Genomic DNA, 16,484 nt, shown 5'->3' with positions numbered 1-16,484 from the left:
ATGTGGAGAATCTGTCTACAGCAGACATTTCCACTGTGCCCCCCAAAAATGAAATCACAACTACTGTAAAAAATGATTATGCTAGAGATCATATTAGTACCAGAAGAGAAATATTAGAATCTTTTCTCCCTTTTCAATATCAAAGATATTTAAGACACAAATTGTGCAAATTACAATGCTCAGTTCCTCTGTATTATTATGAAATACTGAGTTATATGCAGTGTGAAAAGCTTTAGCTCATGTTTATTTTCAAGAGAGTTAAATTCAGTTCACCCTCATTATGACAAAAAGACAGATCTATACATGCATACACCTCCCCCTTCCAAAAGTTGTCTTTGGGTGGTAAAAGCATTCTGCACAGCATTTTTTTTCTTTTTTAAGTAATTTAGAGTAGAAGCAAGTATGCTTAATTTGCCAGTAGTTTAATAACAGGTTGTTTAAATTTGGTGTAAAGTTTGAGCAGTTGCTACTTTACCTCACTGACAATGCCTTCATTCAGGGCTTCAGTGTTCTTCCCACACCCCCTGCTCTGTGTGTCACAGCTCTGATCAATGATACCTAAAGTGCTATAAGGAAAGGATACACCCCTACATTACTTCATGTGCCAATGATACAGCTGCCAGCTGAAAATATAAATCAAAAGCCTCGATGTCTTCTTTACAGCTAGAAAGATACTTAAGTTCACCTTTCTTTCCACATTTAAACAGAACACCAGGCAGGTTTGCCACTTTTTCATTTATTCTTGCCTATTCTTTCACTAGTTCTTTAACATTCTTCTCTTATTTCAGCTTTAACCATGTCTTCCTTGAGCAAACAGTCCTGCAAACTTTGACAGAGACCTCACTACAGCAATGCAATAGCTAAAACAAAACACCACACCACATATGTGCCACCCCACAAACAGAGCCTAGATCTGGACTAGACCAGGTTTGCTGATGCACCGAGCAGACTGTCCCTTCCGCACTTGCAGCTGAAGTAACCTTTGGTCCGTATTAACAACTGTGCCAACAAGGAAAGTTTCACGGTAGCCTTACTGCATTGCCATCAACTTTGCGAATTATGGCAGCGATTACGTCCTTAACACTACTATACAGGTAAATTTTTTCAGGTTTTATTTGGCCATCTTTAAGGGAGTTCGCTTTTTTGCTGTCCAAGTAATCCTTATGCACAAAGTTTGTAGACTACTCCTAAACTGAAATGCTCTTTCCAACCTGAGGTCTTGGGTTTTCCTGTGCCACAAATAGGATGCAGACCTTACTGTGTTTTTAACTGAGCCTGCAGCAATAAGCTCCACAGCTTCTTAAAACACTGATTACGCTCAGCTCTTGCACCTTGGAAAAAGGAAGGCTGCAGACTAGGAAAGGAGCAACAGTGTGCAAAGTCAAAATATCAGCGCACTGAAGAGGAGGAAGAAGGGTTTACACAAGACAAAGGGCCTTGAATGTTCCCACTCTCTCTGGCTTAAATCATACATAGATACAATCTGTGCTAAACAACAACAAACCCAACCCCAACCAAAAAAAACCAACAAACAAACCAAAACTAAAAACCAACAAAACCCAAATACACATAAAACCTTGAAGGACAACTCACATGGAGACCCATTTCTTGAATCAGCCAGGAAGATGCAGAAAATGAAAATGAGGGAAGACAAGCCATGAAAACATGATGTTAGGTGAAGGAGAAACGGAAGGAGAAACGGAAGGAGAAACGGAAGGAGAAACGGAAGGAGAAACGGAAGGAGAAACGGAAGGAGAAACGGAAGGAGAAACGGAAGGAGAAACGGAAGGAGAAACGGAAGGAGAAACTCACAAATACCTTGGGCCAGTTTAGAGACCTTAATGATCCTGCAAGGACAATTCTTACACATAACTGCTTTCCTGAAAGCTCTTACCAGCCATCAAGGCTTTAACTAAATCCAACTCAATAAGCTAAACACTGATCCTACTGATTTCCACAAAGAAAATCCTGGTATGGTCTTACAGTGCACTTCAGACACAGTATGATCTCTGCCAGAACCCACAAGGCAAACCTCTGAACCCCGGGACAAATCCCCCTCCATTATAACAGCACTTAGTGCACCACAACAGGTACTTTCATACTGACCTGTTAGACACAAACAGGGATTTTCACCTGTAACAATGTTTACATACAAAGTTCTCCCATGCTCTTGGAAGGTGGTGGTTCTTATCAGTAATTTTAAAAAGTACTAATGTTAATGGGCATAAAGCAATTCTGGCTGGAGTCTCTTCCCAACAACTTGCTAATTTTATAGCATCTTCCATCTTGTTACTTTTGTAAGAGCTCAGATGATTAAGGCAATGAGGTTTGCCACCTCAGTTTATAAATAAAGATCACGATCACACCGATTCGTCTTGCAAACAGTCTGACATTTTCAGATGTTCAAACATACCACAAGAGTATGGCTTAAATACTGAAGAGCTTCCTCCTATATTCACCATCATGCTAACGTCTCCCTCAGAAGTGACAAGGATTGCAATTATCATATAGTAGAAACAATCTACAAATCAAGGACTATTGCAGGTACTCACATTTTGTGCATCTGACAAAGTTGCTACCCTGTGAAAGCTGCCCCCTCTATCTTTTTTTTTTTTTTTTTTAAATCAGGTCTACATTAAGTGCACAGATACATCTACTCCCAATCTAGATTCCTACTATGGTATAATGCTGCAAACACTGTTAGCTATGAACAGTACAACTTTTACGTATCTCATTGCAGATGCCTAAATACTGACAAGGCACACTTACTTCCACAACCAGCAAGAAAAAGAATGAGAACTTTCTTGTTAAAGCCTAGAAAGGGATTCATACATGATTTTTTCTGATTCAACCACAAAAACTGAAATGGAACTGAATTAACTCCCAGCGAAGAAACTGTATCTCACAAAAAAATAAATTCAGTATAATTTTCAACAAATTTTTAATCAGTTTTGACCTCTAATGACTGCAACAGGTGTGCCTGCTACAGAAATGAAACAGTTTAACTTAATTTTGTAAAAGTTAAAATCGATGCACACCCTTCACAGTCACACTTAAATCCTGCTTCTTGTCGATTTAGCTTGCACCATTAAGTTTTAGAGCTAAACCTGCATTAAAACCTAACAAAAGCTATTACTTAAGCATATATCTTTTTATATGATACTACTCCTATTCCTGATGGCACACTAGCAAACGCACACTTTCAGAGACAACAAAACTTTTCCAAAGTGATCTCTGAAAAAAGCACAGTAAGAGAACAGTATGTTTTCTTAAGAAAAGGCAGAAATTTTTAAAAAGCATTTTCAATTGTACAGTGAAAAGCTTCTCCTTTGGCTATCCATAAGCAAGCAAAATGTTTGCCCATGACATTATTATGATGAAAAGCAAGACGGAAAGGCTAGCAGCTATGAAAATAAGAACTATTTCCTATAACCCTCTTTTACCCCCTCAATTCAGTCCTCCAAGCTTTAGATAAAGCTTCCAGATGACAGTCTCCACTGCTGTGAGACTAGAGGAGCTGTTAAATTTACATAAGGAATTAAGTTTAAAATTACAGAGCAAAAAAGGGTGAACTAAGGTCACACCAGCAGCCTTACTTCTGAACTCTAATCCACGTTAAGATATTGTCCAACCAACACAACAACACACAGAGCGACAAAAAGCCAAGTCACATCAGATGCAAATTAAAATTACAAACAAGAAGTTTCAGAGTTAGCTATGGCTCAAACCGCATTCCTAACAAGCCAAATTCTTGTTGCTCCCTGCTTTAAATTAAAAAAAAAACACCCAACTTTTGTCTACCTGGTATATTAATGAATCTAATACATGGGTCCCAGTAGCAAAACCACCAGTATCTCCATGAAAGCAGGAAAAGAGAAGCATATGCCTATCTTCAAAAGATCAGTACATTACCAAAGCAGAGTGAGAAGCTCCTACACTGTAAAAACTTTTGATCATGATCCTCACCATTCTATGTGTGAATACAATATTTCCATTTCTTCTTCATAGTAACACCAAGCTTGATACATACAGCAACATAAACTAGAACAAATCTAATGAAATCCAAAGACAAGGAACATTTTGTATCACCTTTATGTACTTCTAATTTAAAAAAAAAGCAGAACCCAATAGCATTTGAACTGATAAATCTAGTACATCTAAGACCTCTGAGAAAAGTTATTTGATCCTTTATTCTTCGTACTTCAAACAGTGCCTCGTACCTGCTAGACCAAGCTACGACAGTGATCCATATGACTCCAAAACCAGAACAATCAAAGGGGGAAGAAAAGTAGATAACATTATTTTTTCCTGAGATTTTGGAAGAACATCACATCATAGTTATCTTGTTTATTCAATAATCATAGAATGGTTTGGGTTGGAAGAGACCTTTCAAGATCAGCTAGTTCCAACCCCCTGCCACGGGCAGGGACACCTCCCACCAGTCCAGGCTGCTCCCAGCCCCGTCCAGCCTGGCCTTGGGCACTGCCAGGGATGGGGCACCCACAGCTGCTCTGGGCAGCCTGTGCCCGCGCCTCACCACCCTCACAGGAAAGAATTTCTTCCTTATATCTAACCTAAATCTATTCTTCTCCAGTTTAAAACTGTTGCCCCTTGTACTCTCACCACATGCCCTGGTAGAAAGTCTCTCACCATCTTTCCTGTAAGCCCACTTCAGATACTGAAAGGCCACAATAAGGTCTTCCTGAAGCCTTCTCTTCTGCAGGCTGAACCCCACAACCCCAGCTCTCTCTGTCTGTCTTCACAGGAGAGGTGTCCCATCCTTCTGACCATTTTCATGGCCTCCTCTGGACCCACTCTGACAGGTCCATGTCTGTCTTCTGCTGGGGGCCCCAGAGCTGGATGCAGTTCTCCAGGTGGGGTCTCACGACAGCAGAACAGAGTGTGAGAATCACTTCCCTCGACCTGCCGGTTATGCTTCTTTTTACAAGTCCAGGATACAACTGGCAAAGAAGGTAGGGCAACCTTGAGGATAAAGTGCAAGAGACTGCAACTCTGGCAAAAACCTACATATGACTGTATACCAGTTTCCTGAAGTGCAAAATGGAATTAGTATTTTCCTATTTTCACAGTAGCCTTCCTTCATTTTTTCCTGAGGTTCATAGATGAAAAGGGATTTGAAAAATGTTACATTAAAGTGGAATGTAATAAATGTTTGGCTTATTTAAAAAATATGTATTTGATTTTGACCTGCATCATTTATAAGAAGAGGTGAGGTAGCAACATGAAGCAGTTCACTGTTGTAGCATCAGAGGCTGGGTAAAAAGAAAACTGTCAGAAAATTACCCATTGGGGTACATAATATTTCCTAAGCCAGTGCTTTTCCCAGCAGTTTAGTGCAATTATTCCATGATTTGGCCTCATGTAACTACTCCTGCTGGATAACACAAGTGTTTAAATTTGACAACGTTCCACCTCTGTAGTTAAGGGCTACAAGTTACAGCACTACAGCACGGCACATCAGCTCAAGACAATTTTATTACCAAATCATGTCTGTAACATGTCTGAACAGCAGTGTTGTAGAAACATCAATATTCAATCTGTAGTAGTTCTTCCATCAAAAAAGCTACAACTCTTAAAATAAAATAGGAAGTTTATTATATAGACAAGCTCAACAGCTCTCTAATTTTCCAACCATTACATTTTCTTGCCTTTTCCTTACTGAAAACTCTCCTTTAACCAGTAAGGGAAACACAAGTGTCTCATTGACTATTTTAAAAAAATAAAATAGTTTAAGTTTGCATGCTGTATAGGTTACAACTTTTACCTAGGCCTCCAAATGTTGGTTCCAACAACTTCTTTACATGGAGATTATCTTGAAAAATACAGTATTTATTAGTTTATACAATATTTATCAGTTTACCCTTGCAAAAAAAATAATAAAATGCTAGCACCTAAAGTAGTCCATCTAACGCAAGTTCATGCATTCCTAAAGCACATGCAGAACTTCCAAGACCAAATTTTTCCACATTCTTCTTTCATCCAGCTCTGTCCAGCAAGAAGACTGTCAAGCTGCAGGCTGCTGGCACTGCCTGTGCACATCCTCCTGGCATGTCCATCCAACTGGGACACCTACCCCATTTTCTTCCTCATGCACACAGACAGACCCTGTTGGACAGCATGGGAAGTACAAAAGCACAGCACTGATCCAGCCACCTTACACTTTAATTTGATTCTGTCCTTGGTGAGTTGGAAAATCCTGGTTGAAAAGTGCAGTGATATTGGTATCCACCTGTAACACACTGACAACCTCTTACTGGGACAAACCCGCTCACTTCACATTCAGGATACAAATTTTTGATGTTGATAGTGGTATTAAAGCCAGTGGGACATCTTTAAAGCTGTTTCATCCACTATAAAATAAATAATAATAATAATAAAAAAATCACAAAAAAACCCGAACTGCAATGCCAAGAGAGAAGACTCCAGGCATATCCAATTCACACAACCACTGACGCCCAAGATGTGACTCATCATTAAGCTGGGCCCTACTGAAATAATTGTGACTACACAAAACTAGGCACTACCTGAGAAATGCAACAGGTGAAAAGCGGTATTCTGAGATCTTAACACACAAGTTGTAAGAAAACACTTTTTAAGCTGAACATCTGAGGTAACTTTCTCAAAGGACTCAGTATTGCTTTAACAATACAGCTAGAATGTAAGAGCTTGCACCAAGACTAAGAATAAGCTAAATTAAAAAAAAAAGCCACCCCCAAATCAGTATCCAAATAAATCTGAGAAACAATTTAGCTTAAATCAAATTATTTGAACTACAGCAATACACTTTTCTCATGCCAGCAGTCTAACAGGCCCAAGTTATAAGACAAGTTCAAACCAGTGTAAAAAGGACTAAGGTGGAAGAATTGTTTAGTTAAATTTCAGCCAAGGAACAGGGTGCATATGCCTAATTTAGGCACCTGAACTAAGGAACTGTTCTCCACACAATCCCTGTATAGGCAATGGAAAGTTTCCTCCAGAGGGGTAATTCAGATCAGAAGCCTAGTTTAGTTGCTCTGAGCTGCTGTTGAGTTACTAGGATCTGTGTGTACTCAGCTTAAGAAATAAGCTGTTAACACTAGGCACCGAACCTGGATTCTAGTTAGGTGTATAAATTACTCCTCCATGGGACAGCTACATCCAGTGTTTCAACTGCACCTCAAATACCTGGTGATGATGCGACTGTGAAATGTAACCAATCTTAAGAACCAAAACAACTAAGAAAGACATAAAATAAGAAGTTGGGCAACAAATACTGAGACACAAGAAAAGCCACAAAGTAGAGGGAAAAAGACTTCTTTCTAGCAGAGTCGGCAGCAGAGACAAAAAGTGTCAGTGCAACACAAGACACCTAACCATAGATACACAACATTACAGCAGTTCACCACAAGCACCTCTGGAGTAAAAACTATGCACCATGGTACCTATGAAGTATCTTATGAATTCCCCAAAGAGGATGCATCCCGAACACACTCCGTATCAGCTAAGTACCAATCCACAAGATACTATTACAAACAATACTTGGCCTAATTTAAGTTACACAGCCACTAGGTATTTCTGATACCCATGGACCATCCCTCCTCCTAGTCCTGCCAAAAGGATTTCCAAGACAGACTCATTTTTTCCCCAGACTAGCATCAGGGTATGTGTATGTATTAGAGGGGAGGTGTATGATTACATATGAACACATATGCTGGGGGAAAGGTTGTTGAGGAAGTCAGTAACAAAACAAAAGGAAACAAAATAAGGTAAAACAAGTAAATAAACTATATCCTCTTAGCGCTGACAAGTATACAGATAACACAGCATTAAATTCCTTTCTCCTCAAAGGCACAGCTGGCGGGTTTAAATACAAAGTGGGGGAGACAGCACGTGAGCCTACAAAGGAAAAGGAGTATGTGGAAAGTATGAGGCAAGATGACAACAAAGGTTTTAATGACAGGAGAATAAGATCAGAAGGGCAAAAAACACGGGGAAGAAAACAGTTACTGGGAGCGAAAACCTGAATGGGGAAAGGTAGTAGGGGGATAATGATGGTGATACGTGACTCAAAGAGGGAACAAGAGGGAAAAGGATCCCAGTAAGGACAGAGTTAGCTTTCAGTGGCAAAGTTATCAGGAAACAAGGTGATTATTTGCAATGACAAAAACCGGCAGGGCAAGTGGATGGAGGCAACAAATATGGAAAACAGACACAGAAAAGGTTACAGGGGGCACCTTCTCTGGCGAGGCCACAGCAGTGGGTGGCAACAAGGGCAAAAGCCTGCTGCACAGTCCTTGACAATGAGAGAAACCTAGAGAAGGTGACGAGGAGGAGCTGCGAGGGGCATCCCCCAGCTGACACGACGGTACTGGGGACACAGAGAGATCCCTCTACACACAACCCAGCAGCTCCTGGACAGACCCGAGTGCCACTCGGGCTCTGGGGATGGCTGGGATACAAAAAGGGGAACGGAGACGGCACAGAGAAGGCCGTGGAGGACAGGAGGCAAGCACGGAGCCGAAAACAGAGCTGAAGAGGTGACGGAGGAAAGCTCACAGAGAGCGAGCAGAGGCTTGGGACGAGCAGGCCCGGGGCGGCGAGGGCGGGCAGGCCGGGGACGGGGGCAGGGTGCGGGGCCGCGGCGGGACGGGCCCGGGGGCTCCAAGCCCGCGGGGCGGGAGCGAAGGCAAGCGCAGGCACCGAGGCGGCCCCGGCCGTACGGGGCCCAGGGTCCCGGGGGAAGGCGGGCAGGCGGAAGGGAGGGCCGGGCGGGCACGGCGGGGGGAAGGCGGCAGGGGCGCGCAGGCCGGCCGGCGGGCAGAGCCGGCGGGGCAGCGGGGCGGCCGGCGGGGCGGGCTCCCGCCCCCACGGGGGCGATGCGTGCCGAGTGCGCAGTTAGCGGCCTCCCCGGCCCGGCCCGGCCCGCGGCTCCTGGCGCCGCACCGGGGAGCGGGCGGCCAACAGATCCCGCCGCCCGCCGCGCTCCGCGGCCAGGTGCGCGCCCGGGAGAAGAAAGGCGGGCGGGCAGGCGGGCGGGCCGGGCCCGGCCTCCCCTTCTCCCGCGCCCCGTGCCAGGACTCGGTGCCGGGTCCCGCTGCGCCGAGGCCCGCGCGGCCTCAGTCCAGCGGGGCCGCTTCCTCCCGGGCTGGGCCCGAGCCGGCCTCGCTGCGACACAACGCCGCGGCCTCCCCGCACTCACCAGCATCGCGCGTCCCGCAGAGTCAGGCCGCGTCCGCCCGCCCCTTCCGCCTCCGCCAGGCCCGGATCTGCCGCCGCCGCCGCCTCCCCCCAGCGCGGCCCGGCAAGCGCGGAGGCACCGCCCCTCGCCGCCCGCTCCGCCCCGGCTCCCGGCTCTCGGCCCTTGGCGCGGCCAGGCCCTGCGGAGAGGCGCGGGGGGTCCGGGGCTGCGGCTGCTCGCGCCGGGGGGGTCCGCCCGCCCGCCCGCTGCCCTCCCTTCCCCTGCGGACGGGCGAGGGGCGCTGCGGAGCGTGCTGGGGGGGACCCGAGCCCGGCCGCCTCCGTCGTCCTTCAGGAAAGGAGCGGGGCAGGTCGGGGCCCGGCCGGCAAGGGGGCGACCGCCATCTCCCCTCGGCCGCCAGGCCCCTGCCCTGCCCCAGGGGTCGTGGCTGTGACCCTCCGGCGTTAGCCCAGTGCCAGAACTGCTGTGGGGTGGGTCAGGTCAACACCATGAGACACGATAAGACTGCCCTGCGTCTTGGGTGTTCCGTGGGAAGCGGGGCTCTGCGGCCTGCCCCGCAGCCCCGGCAGGCGGCACGGCACGGCGCCGGCGGCTTGTCCCCGCCGAGCGAGCGGCAAACCGGCTGCAGGGCCGTAGGGACTGCCCGGTGAACGTCGCGCTGGAAACTTGGCGGTGATGAAAGTGCAGCTGTCCCAAGAGCGCTGCTGGAAATCTCTCTGTGATGGTGAATTTCAGATTCATAAGAAAACGTGAAAAGCGACGCTGCAGAGAGATCAGGGTAGGGATTGGAAAGGGAGTTGTGTTGTCCCGCTGGGAGCCGGTTGGAAGATAGGTGGTTGTGAAGGTATTGGGTCCAGCTGGTTGAAGGAGAAGTAGTTACATGAACCTATTTGCCATCTACGGACAAATCTAAGCAAAAATACCTAGTGTAGGTCACTTCAATTTATGACGATAAAATACAAAGGTCCAGCATATTTGCATCACTTTTATGTGATTGAAAGTGGGCCAGTTATTTTTTCTTTGCAACGGTATGAAATCGATGAAACAAAATCATACCACAGTTAAGATAGGTTTCAGAGAAGTAATGTCTTGCAGTCAGTCCTGTCTTATTTATTCCTGAGGACTGTGGAATTACATTGCTGGAGCTGTGCTGCAAAGGAAAAGACATACAGTCGTGTATCCTTTGGTATTGTGCTGTGTCGAGGTTCTCTGCACAGTACTCACAAACCCTGCCACAATGAATTCGGATTCTGATCTGAATTATACCAGAATACATTTAAAGCAACTCAAGTAAGGTCGTGAAAAGTTCTTATCCTTTAGATTAGTATAAAGAGTTCAACCCAGAAAATGCAGTAGCTTCATAGGAAAGAGAAACAGGGAAGCAACAGGAAGAAATGCTTCACCTGCATCCTGGCTACACCAGCTGCACACCATTTTTTAAAATTGGCCTTCTCAAAGCTAATGGCCCTTAGTCACCTAAGTGCTTGAAAAATTATTTCCCTGTATAATAATGCCTTACTACAGCACAGCCTACTGAAGTGGACACAAGCAAAGTCATTGACACAGCCCTTCTAATGAAGCAATGCTGGCTAAGCACTGGAGAAGCACCTTCTGAGGAACAGGTTTAATGTGTAGCAGGGACAGCGTCTCAGTCGGCCGGGTGGCATCACAATGCGTATATTAATTTTGCCCATGTAGACATATTTTGCAAATACCAGTCCTAGGCATGACAAAATTTCTGGCTTGCTCACATATGTGAGTTGTGCTAGAGGAGAGTTTGTGTTTGTCATGCTGGATGCTGCATCAGCATGGCCAGTTCTGCACCGTGTGTTAAAGACTGGGGAGAGTGAGGGCAAACAAAATGATCTGTGGGAGATGGGAACCAAATCCAAAGGAGGGTGTACTGACCATAAAAAAATATGGGCTGATTTTTCAGACTTGAAAGGTAGGTTTTAATGCCATGTTTTACCAAAGTTCTATTGACACAGAGGTAAAGCCATCACTGTTTTAAAATCCTACTACAAGAGGACAACAGAGCCATGGATAAGCAAGGAAAGTGGAAATTACAGGAAGGGAAGAAAATACAGGAAGAGGGAAGTTCTGAATTGACACCATCTTGCACTAGCCTGGGTTTTTTGCTTTTGTGATTAACTGCAGTACAAGCTTGAGATCTGACAGCTTAGAGTGTTGGAAGTTTGTTTCTTTTTTCTCCCTAAGGTTACGTTATGGTTTGCGTACACTTTTAAAGAGGCAAGTCACAGTTCTCTGGTTGATTGTACTCATGATGGTGGTAGCTTGGCACTGAAAAGGTAGGCCCTGAAAAAATTCTCATGAGACGATTTAGACATGGCACATAACATGGCTCATTCATACACCAACTGAAAGAATTCCAGTATCAGGATAAGTGGTCACAGAGAGAAAAGGGAATTGAACACCAAAATAAATATTACAAAATTACTCATAGCAGGATGGCTATTGCATTTTAAATTATCAAATGGAATTGATGTACTTTACATCAAAGGAGAGCAGCTTTCCCTAGGGACTGAGGCAGCCAAAATTTCAAGGACAGACTTGATGAGAGAAAGCCACTCTGTTTTTACTGAAGTAAGTTCGTTCGCAGTGCTGCTGAGAGGGGCCTGTTTTGAAAGTAACTAGCAGGTTTCGGACTTGTTGCAACGGCAATGAATCAGCAAGCAAGGAAATTATCATCAGAATGTTTGCTGTCAATGCAAGTAGGAAGCTTCGCTGGCAAAGAGGAAAAGCCTGAGTCATTCGAAGACACAGAGGTGCAGTGGCTGTTAGTTTATTACTACCATCAGAGGCTGGACAGATGGGGAGGAATACTTCCCCTGCTAGTTATATCTACAGTGATAGTCTGAAAATGGTAACTCTGTCATCCCTTCAATATGTCCAGGAGGACAGAATAAGGATAGATGTTAACCAGATTTTTTGCCACATTCTTATCAATTATGAGTTCGGTTGTGCTGCTAGTACACCAGTGACTCAGGCTGGCAAAACAAAAAAGCAAAAAATCCCAGAGAGAGAGAGAGATCATATAGCCAAAGTGTTTAACTGAACAACATGAGAAATCTGCTTTTTGGAATTTACTCTCTAAGATATGCAAAACCAGTGAATGCAATCAAACACACCACATGGTGACATCATATATAAACCACAGCCAGCCTGAATATAAACAAATATTTATTTGATTATGATACTGACCCAAAAGAGAAAAAAAACAACCAAAAAACCAACATGATACTGTATTAGACTTCAGCTTGTAAATAATAATTTTGAAGTTCTAGATAAAGGAAACTCCTGTATGACAGTAGCTAGCCTGGATGTAAAGTTCTCAGAGATGCCAGAGTGCTCACAGAGTTACGTGATCAGAAGACAAATAACAGCAGAGACTTGTATCTGTCCTAAAAGTTAGTGTAAAGACTATGCTACAGAGATGCCCGAGTGTATTCATGCTTCTTAATCAGAGGTAATGTACTTCGTATTTTGAATTCCTTCAGTTACGCTCAGTGGGCTCGCAAAATGAAAATGACTCTTCCAAAACAATTCTAGATAATAAAACTGTGCACTACAACTTCCATTAAAATACAGGAGTTATACACACCCTAACCAATGTGCTTTTCACTAACAAATACATTCATCTAATGAATTGTGGCAGTTTTAGTGTTACGTTACAAACTGTAACTAAATGTAACTACCAAATGTTCTCAGTGCTCCATGTGTTTTAACAAATTTTTATATCAAGTAGAACTCTGATTTGTGCATCTGACTTTTCTTAAAGGTATAAGAACATTAACTAGTATTATTTTCATTTAGTTTACTTAGTCCAATGCTTATTTATAAGTATGCAACCAGTCAGTGAAAGCGATGAAGGGAGACCGCTACTTAATTCCTGCCAAGAAAATTCTTCAGGTGCTATGGGGACTAAGAAAATGCTAATATGATTTGCTTGGGGCAATAATATAATAGAGCTGCAAAGTAAGTTATTGTTGGATAATTTGGCCTTCAGTATACATCTAGATACAGAAAATCACCAAATATGTACAGCTTTAACTTCTAATCTTGCACTTTAAAAAATCTGGAAAAATGGTACTCTGAGGGGAAGGCTTGTGAAACTAAAATGAATTTGTTAAATGGGATCTGCTAAAATTGGAAGAGGTTATCAGGCTATACAAGCTAGGTGGAGAAGGGAAGGAGGGGATTTAGTAAACTACTGGTCTGAAAAAGTCACTTGAGAGTAGACTTAGTGCTGAGCTGATGGCACAGACTTTGCTGTGCAGGCAAGTTGGAGGTGTGCAACCGGAGCATTCCCTTTGCTTTTGGCAGTGCTAATATGTAGGGGACTGCAACTGTCTTCCCTAGCCTGATAAATCTCCTGGTAAACATGCAAAGAACTTGGAGTGGTGTTTCCTAAACTCAGTTAGAGGGTTTATTTTGTTTTGGTTTTCTGCAACAATGTGCTGGATAGATAGAGCCTGATGGAGTTAGGGATTTGGTGACGTGAAGGTGGGCCTGCTAGCATCTGCTTTTAAGCCTATGGGTTTTCATTAAATTTGATGCCAGCATGTTACAATAGTTTCCTTCTTTATGGAAAGGAACTCCCTGAGCACCAGGGAGTAGTGTAATTGAAATACTCAGACCCCTGGGTGTAAAGAATTCCCATAGTCCAAAAGCAATTTTAGTTCTGTGCAGAGGCAGGCAGCACCAACATCTCTGAATCACGCACTCAAATCTGCCACGAGGAAGGGTGGATGTCTGGAAGCCTGTTTTGTACTTGTTGCCAGCTGTTAATGTTGAACACAGCACACTTTCTTCACTCTTGAGAACATATCAAGGTTCCTGAGAAATTTAATAGAGCCAAATGCTATTAGACTTACTCTCAAATCCATTCTTTGGAGCCTGAAAGCCAAAATTTCACAGGTAATATAGCTGAGAGGTGCCCTCAGGTCTGGATTTTTTTGTATTGGGAAGAAAGCTGTATATGAATATGATGGATTTAAACTGAAGTGACTGTATATATATTGAGCACCTCTCACACACATAAAAATCTATCCCAAAGCATAAGTGAGAATGCCTGAGTGAAAATAATGAGGTTCAGCAAAAGGTGGTCAGTCAAACTTCTGTGGAGGTTGTGCATGCTTGAGTAAAGAATTTTCTTGCTACAAGTCAGAATGTGTTTGAAATTTATCTTGCAACCTGCTAAAGAGGCTCAGAGTTTCCAGGATACTCTGCATTTACACAGTGGGTAAAGACCCCTTAATGCATGGGTTTTTTCATCTTCCTTCATAGAATACTGGGTACTCAGTCATACATCCTCAAGTCTCAATGGCATCTGATTCAATAACGTTTCCAAATATCTGGGAGAATCAGAGGCCAACTTTCAGTCTTTTTATGTATTGAGAGCATGTACCAGAAGAGATTTTCTGTACATCTCATACATTCTCATAAACTGGATTATCACAATGATGTTCTTCTACCTCCAGGAAGCATCTTAAAATGTTTTCCTACTGTTTTTGTCTTAAAAAGATGTTTCAAAGCTTTCTTTTGTATCTGGTGTCACCAAACTTACCACTAGAAGCCAATGAAAACTATTCTCTATTCACTGTGAAATGAGACAAAGTTTTGCCCATTACCTAACCTAACTGCCTTCATAGAAGCCTTATTCTCTCTAGGCCCTCAAAGGGTTTTGTATTTGAATCTGGCTTTAACCAAGTCAAGGCAGAATGCTTTGAATTACTTTTTAGATGGAATTCTTACTAGTAATTTTATGTTTTAGAAGAAGGTCTGTGTGGATAATTGTTTTGAAAAATTATTACAGATCATGGCAGATGCAATTTTTCAATTTTTTTTCAGCTGAAAAAGCTCTGTATGTTGTTCTTTCCTCTCGTTTTCTGTCCCACTTCCCCTCCTCAATCATCAGTTTGTTTGACACAAAGCATTTCATTTGACCTGAAAGGAAAGTTTGTCTATGAGCACTAGAAACTGAGTTCTGTTTTCTTTTCTATCAGAGTGAGAGCATTGTGCTCATTTTTTTCTTCCTTTAAGGGGGATCTGTAAGTTTGCCTCGTTTAGCAGGAGAATGCTCTTCCCATGTAGCAGTAAGCTTTGATTGTAGTATCATGAGCCTTACTGTGCTTTACAGAAGTGGAAAATAGTGGGAAGCTATTATGCCATTCAGCTGGGAGACAGGACCTCCTGCATGTAGTTTCAAATTTGCTAATAGTTTAAGATTACTAAACTACAGCTGCCGCCTTTTTTTTTTTTTTTTTCTCCCCCCCCAGCTAATACATTTGCCAAAACCAGCAAGGATTGTTGTAAGTGCTAAGAGAAAAAGCAGTGTTATGAAGGCTGACTTAAGGAATACACGCTGGCTGTAATCTTCATTATTCATATGCATTACCTCTCCAAAACACCCAAATATCCTCCTCTTGGGTCTTTCAATTTCCATGCCTAATGTCAGATGGAGAGTCTCAAAACGAAACAAAAGTGAGATTACGTGCTTAAGGTGTATCAGCTATGTCTGTGCTGGTTTGTTGGTCTTAATGAGTAGCAATGTAGCAATCAGCTCTGCCAATTATTGGTCGCTTTGACAGCATAGACTTGAGGAAGTAATACAATCACTGCTAGTAATGCCTAGCTGTTTCTGTATGATCCTGTACTGTGGTATTAATACTTGTATTTGGTGAAGGTTGCATGGCTGTATTGAACATCTCTTACTTTTTCTGGCAGATCCATTTTCCTCCATGTTTTGGTCAAGAATGTTTGGCTTGGCTTGTAAGTGATGGTTGCCCGTTTTAAAGCTTTATTCCTGCTTTTCAGCTGAGCACAGTTTACTCCCTTGCTCTGAGAACCTCTGTTGCTTGAACTAGCGAGAGGCAGCAGGCATGGTTTTGCCTTGGGGGGCTTGCAAGCTAAGATACAGGAAATATAAAACAAAGTGTTTGGGAAAGGGATATATGGTTGTGTACAGTATTTGAACGTAGTGTGAAGAGGCTACCAATTTCTACAGCTTTTCTGTCGAGTAGAATATTTGAGTTTCGGGATTGTCCATTGTTGCTAGTAAATCAGTCTTGGGCTCACTTTCTGTCATGAATGTTTGTATAAACTGAGAAGAGAGATTACCTATGCTTCCAGATTCAAAGGTGTCCAAAAGAATCAAACAGTGGCAGATGGTATCCAGTGCTCTACTGCTTCTTGTGCTGCGAACGTTTGCCAGAAGTAAAAAACATTTTGCAGAGATCACATTTTTCTTCACACGGAAGACCAG

General features: G+C 43.3%; 1 protein-coding gene and 1 long non-coding RNA gene across 2 annotated transcripts in view; one reads left to right on the top strand and one right to left on the bottom strand.

The window, feature by feature from the left end:
- The window catches only part of CUL1 (cullin 1), a 53,899-nt gene extending 44,566 nt beyond the window's left edge, over positions 1 to 9,333 (bottom strand). The window contains exon 1 of the mRNA XM_080386082.1: positions 9,200 to 9,333. The gene's annotated coding sequence lies outside the window, so the exon portion shown is untranslated. The remainder of the gene's footprint in view (positions 1 to 9,199) is intronic.
- Positions 9,334 to 9,488: 155 nt separating this feature from the next.
- Positions 9,489 to 16,484, top strand: part of LOC308063321 — a 46,700-nt gene continuing 39,704 nt past the window's right edge. Inside the window, exon 1 of the long non-coding RNA XR_013927919.1 lies at positions 9,489 to 15,991. This is a non-coding gene — a long non-coding RNA (uncharacterized lncRNA). The remainder of the gene's footprint in view (positions 15,992 to 16,484) is intronic.

This window comes from Falco punctatus (assembly GCF_963210335.1).
Source record: "Falco punctatus genome assembly, chromosome: 4".
NCBI classification, from domain to species: Eukaryota; Metazoa; Chordata; class Aves; order Falconiformes; family Falconidae; genus Falco; species Falco punctatus.
This window is presented reverse-complemented; position numbering and strand designations above follow the sequence as displayed.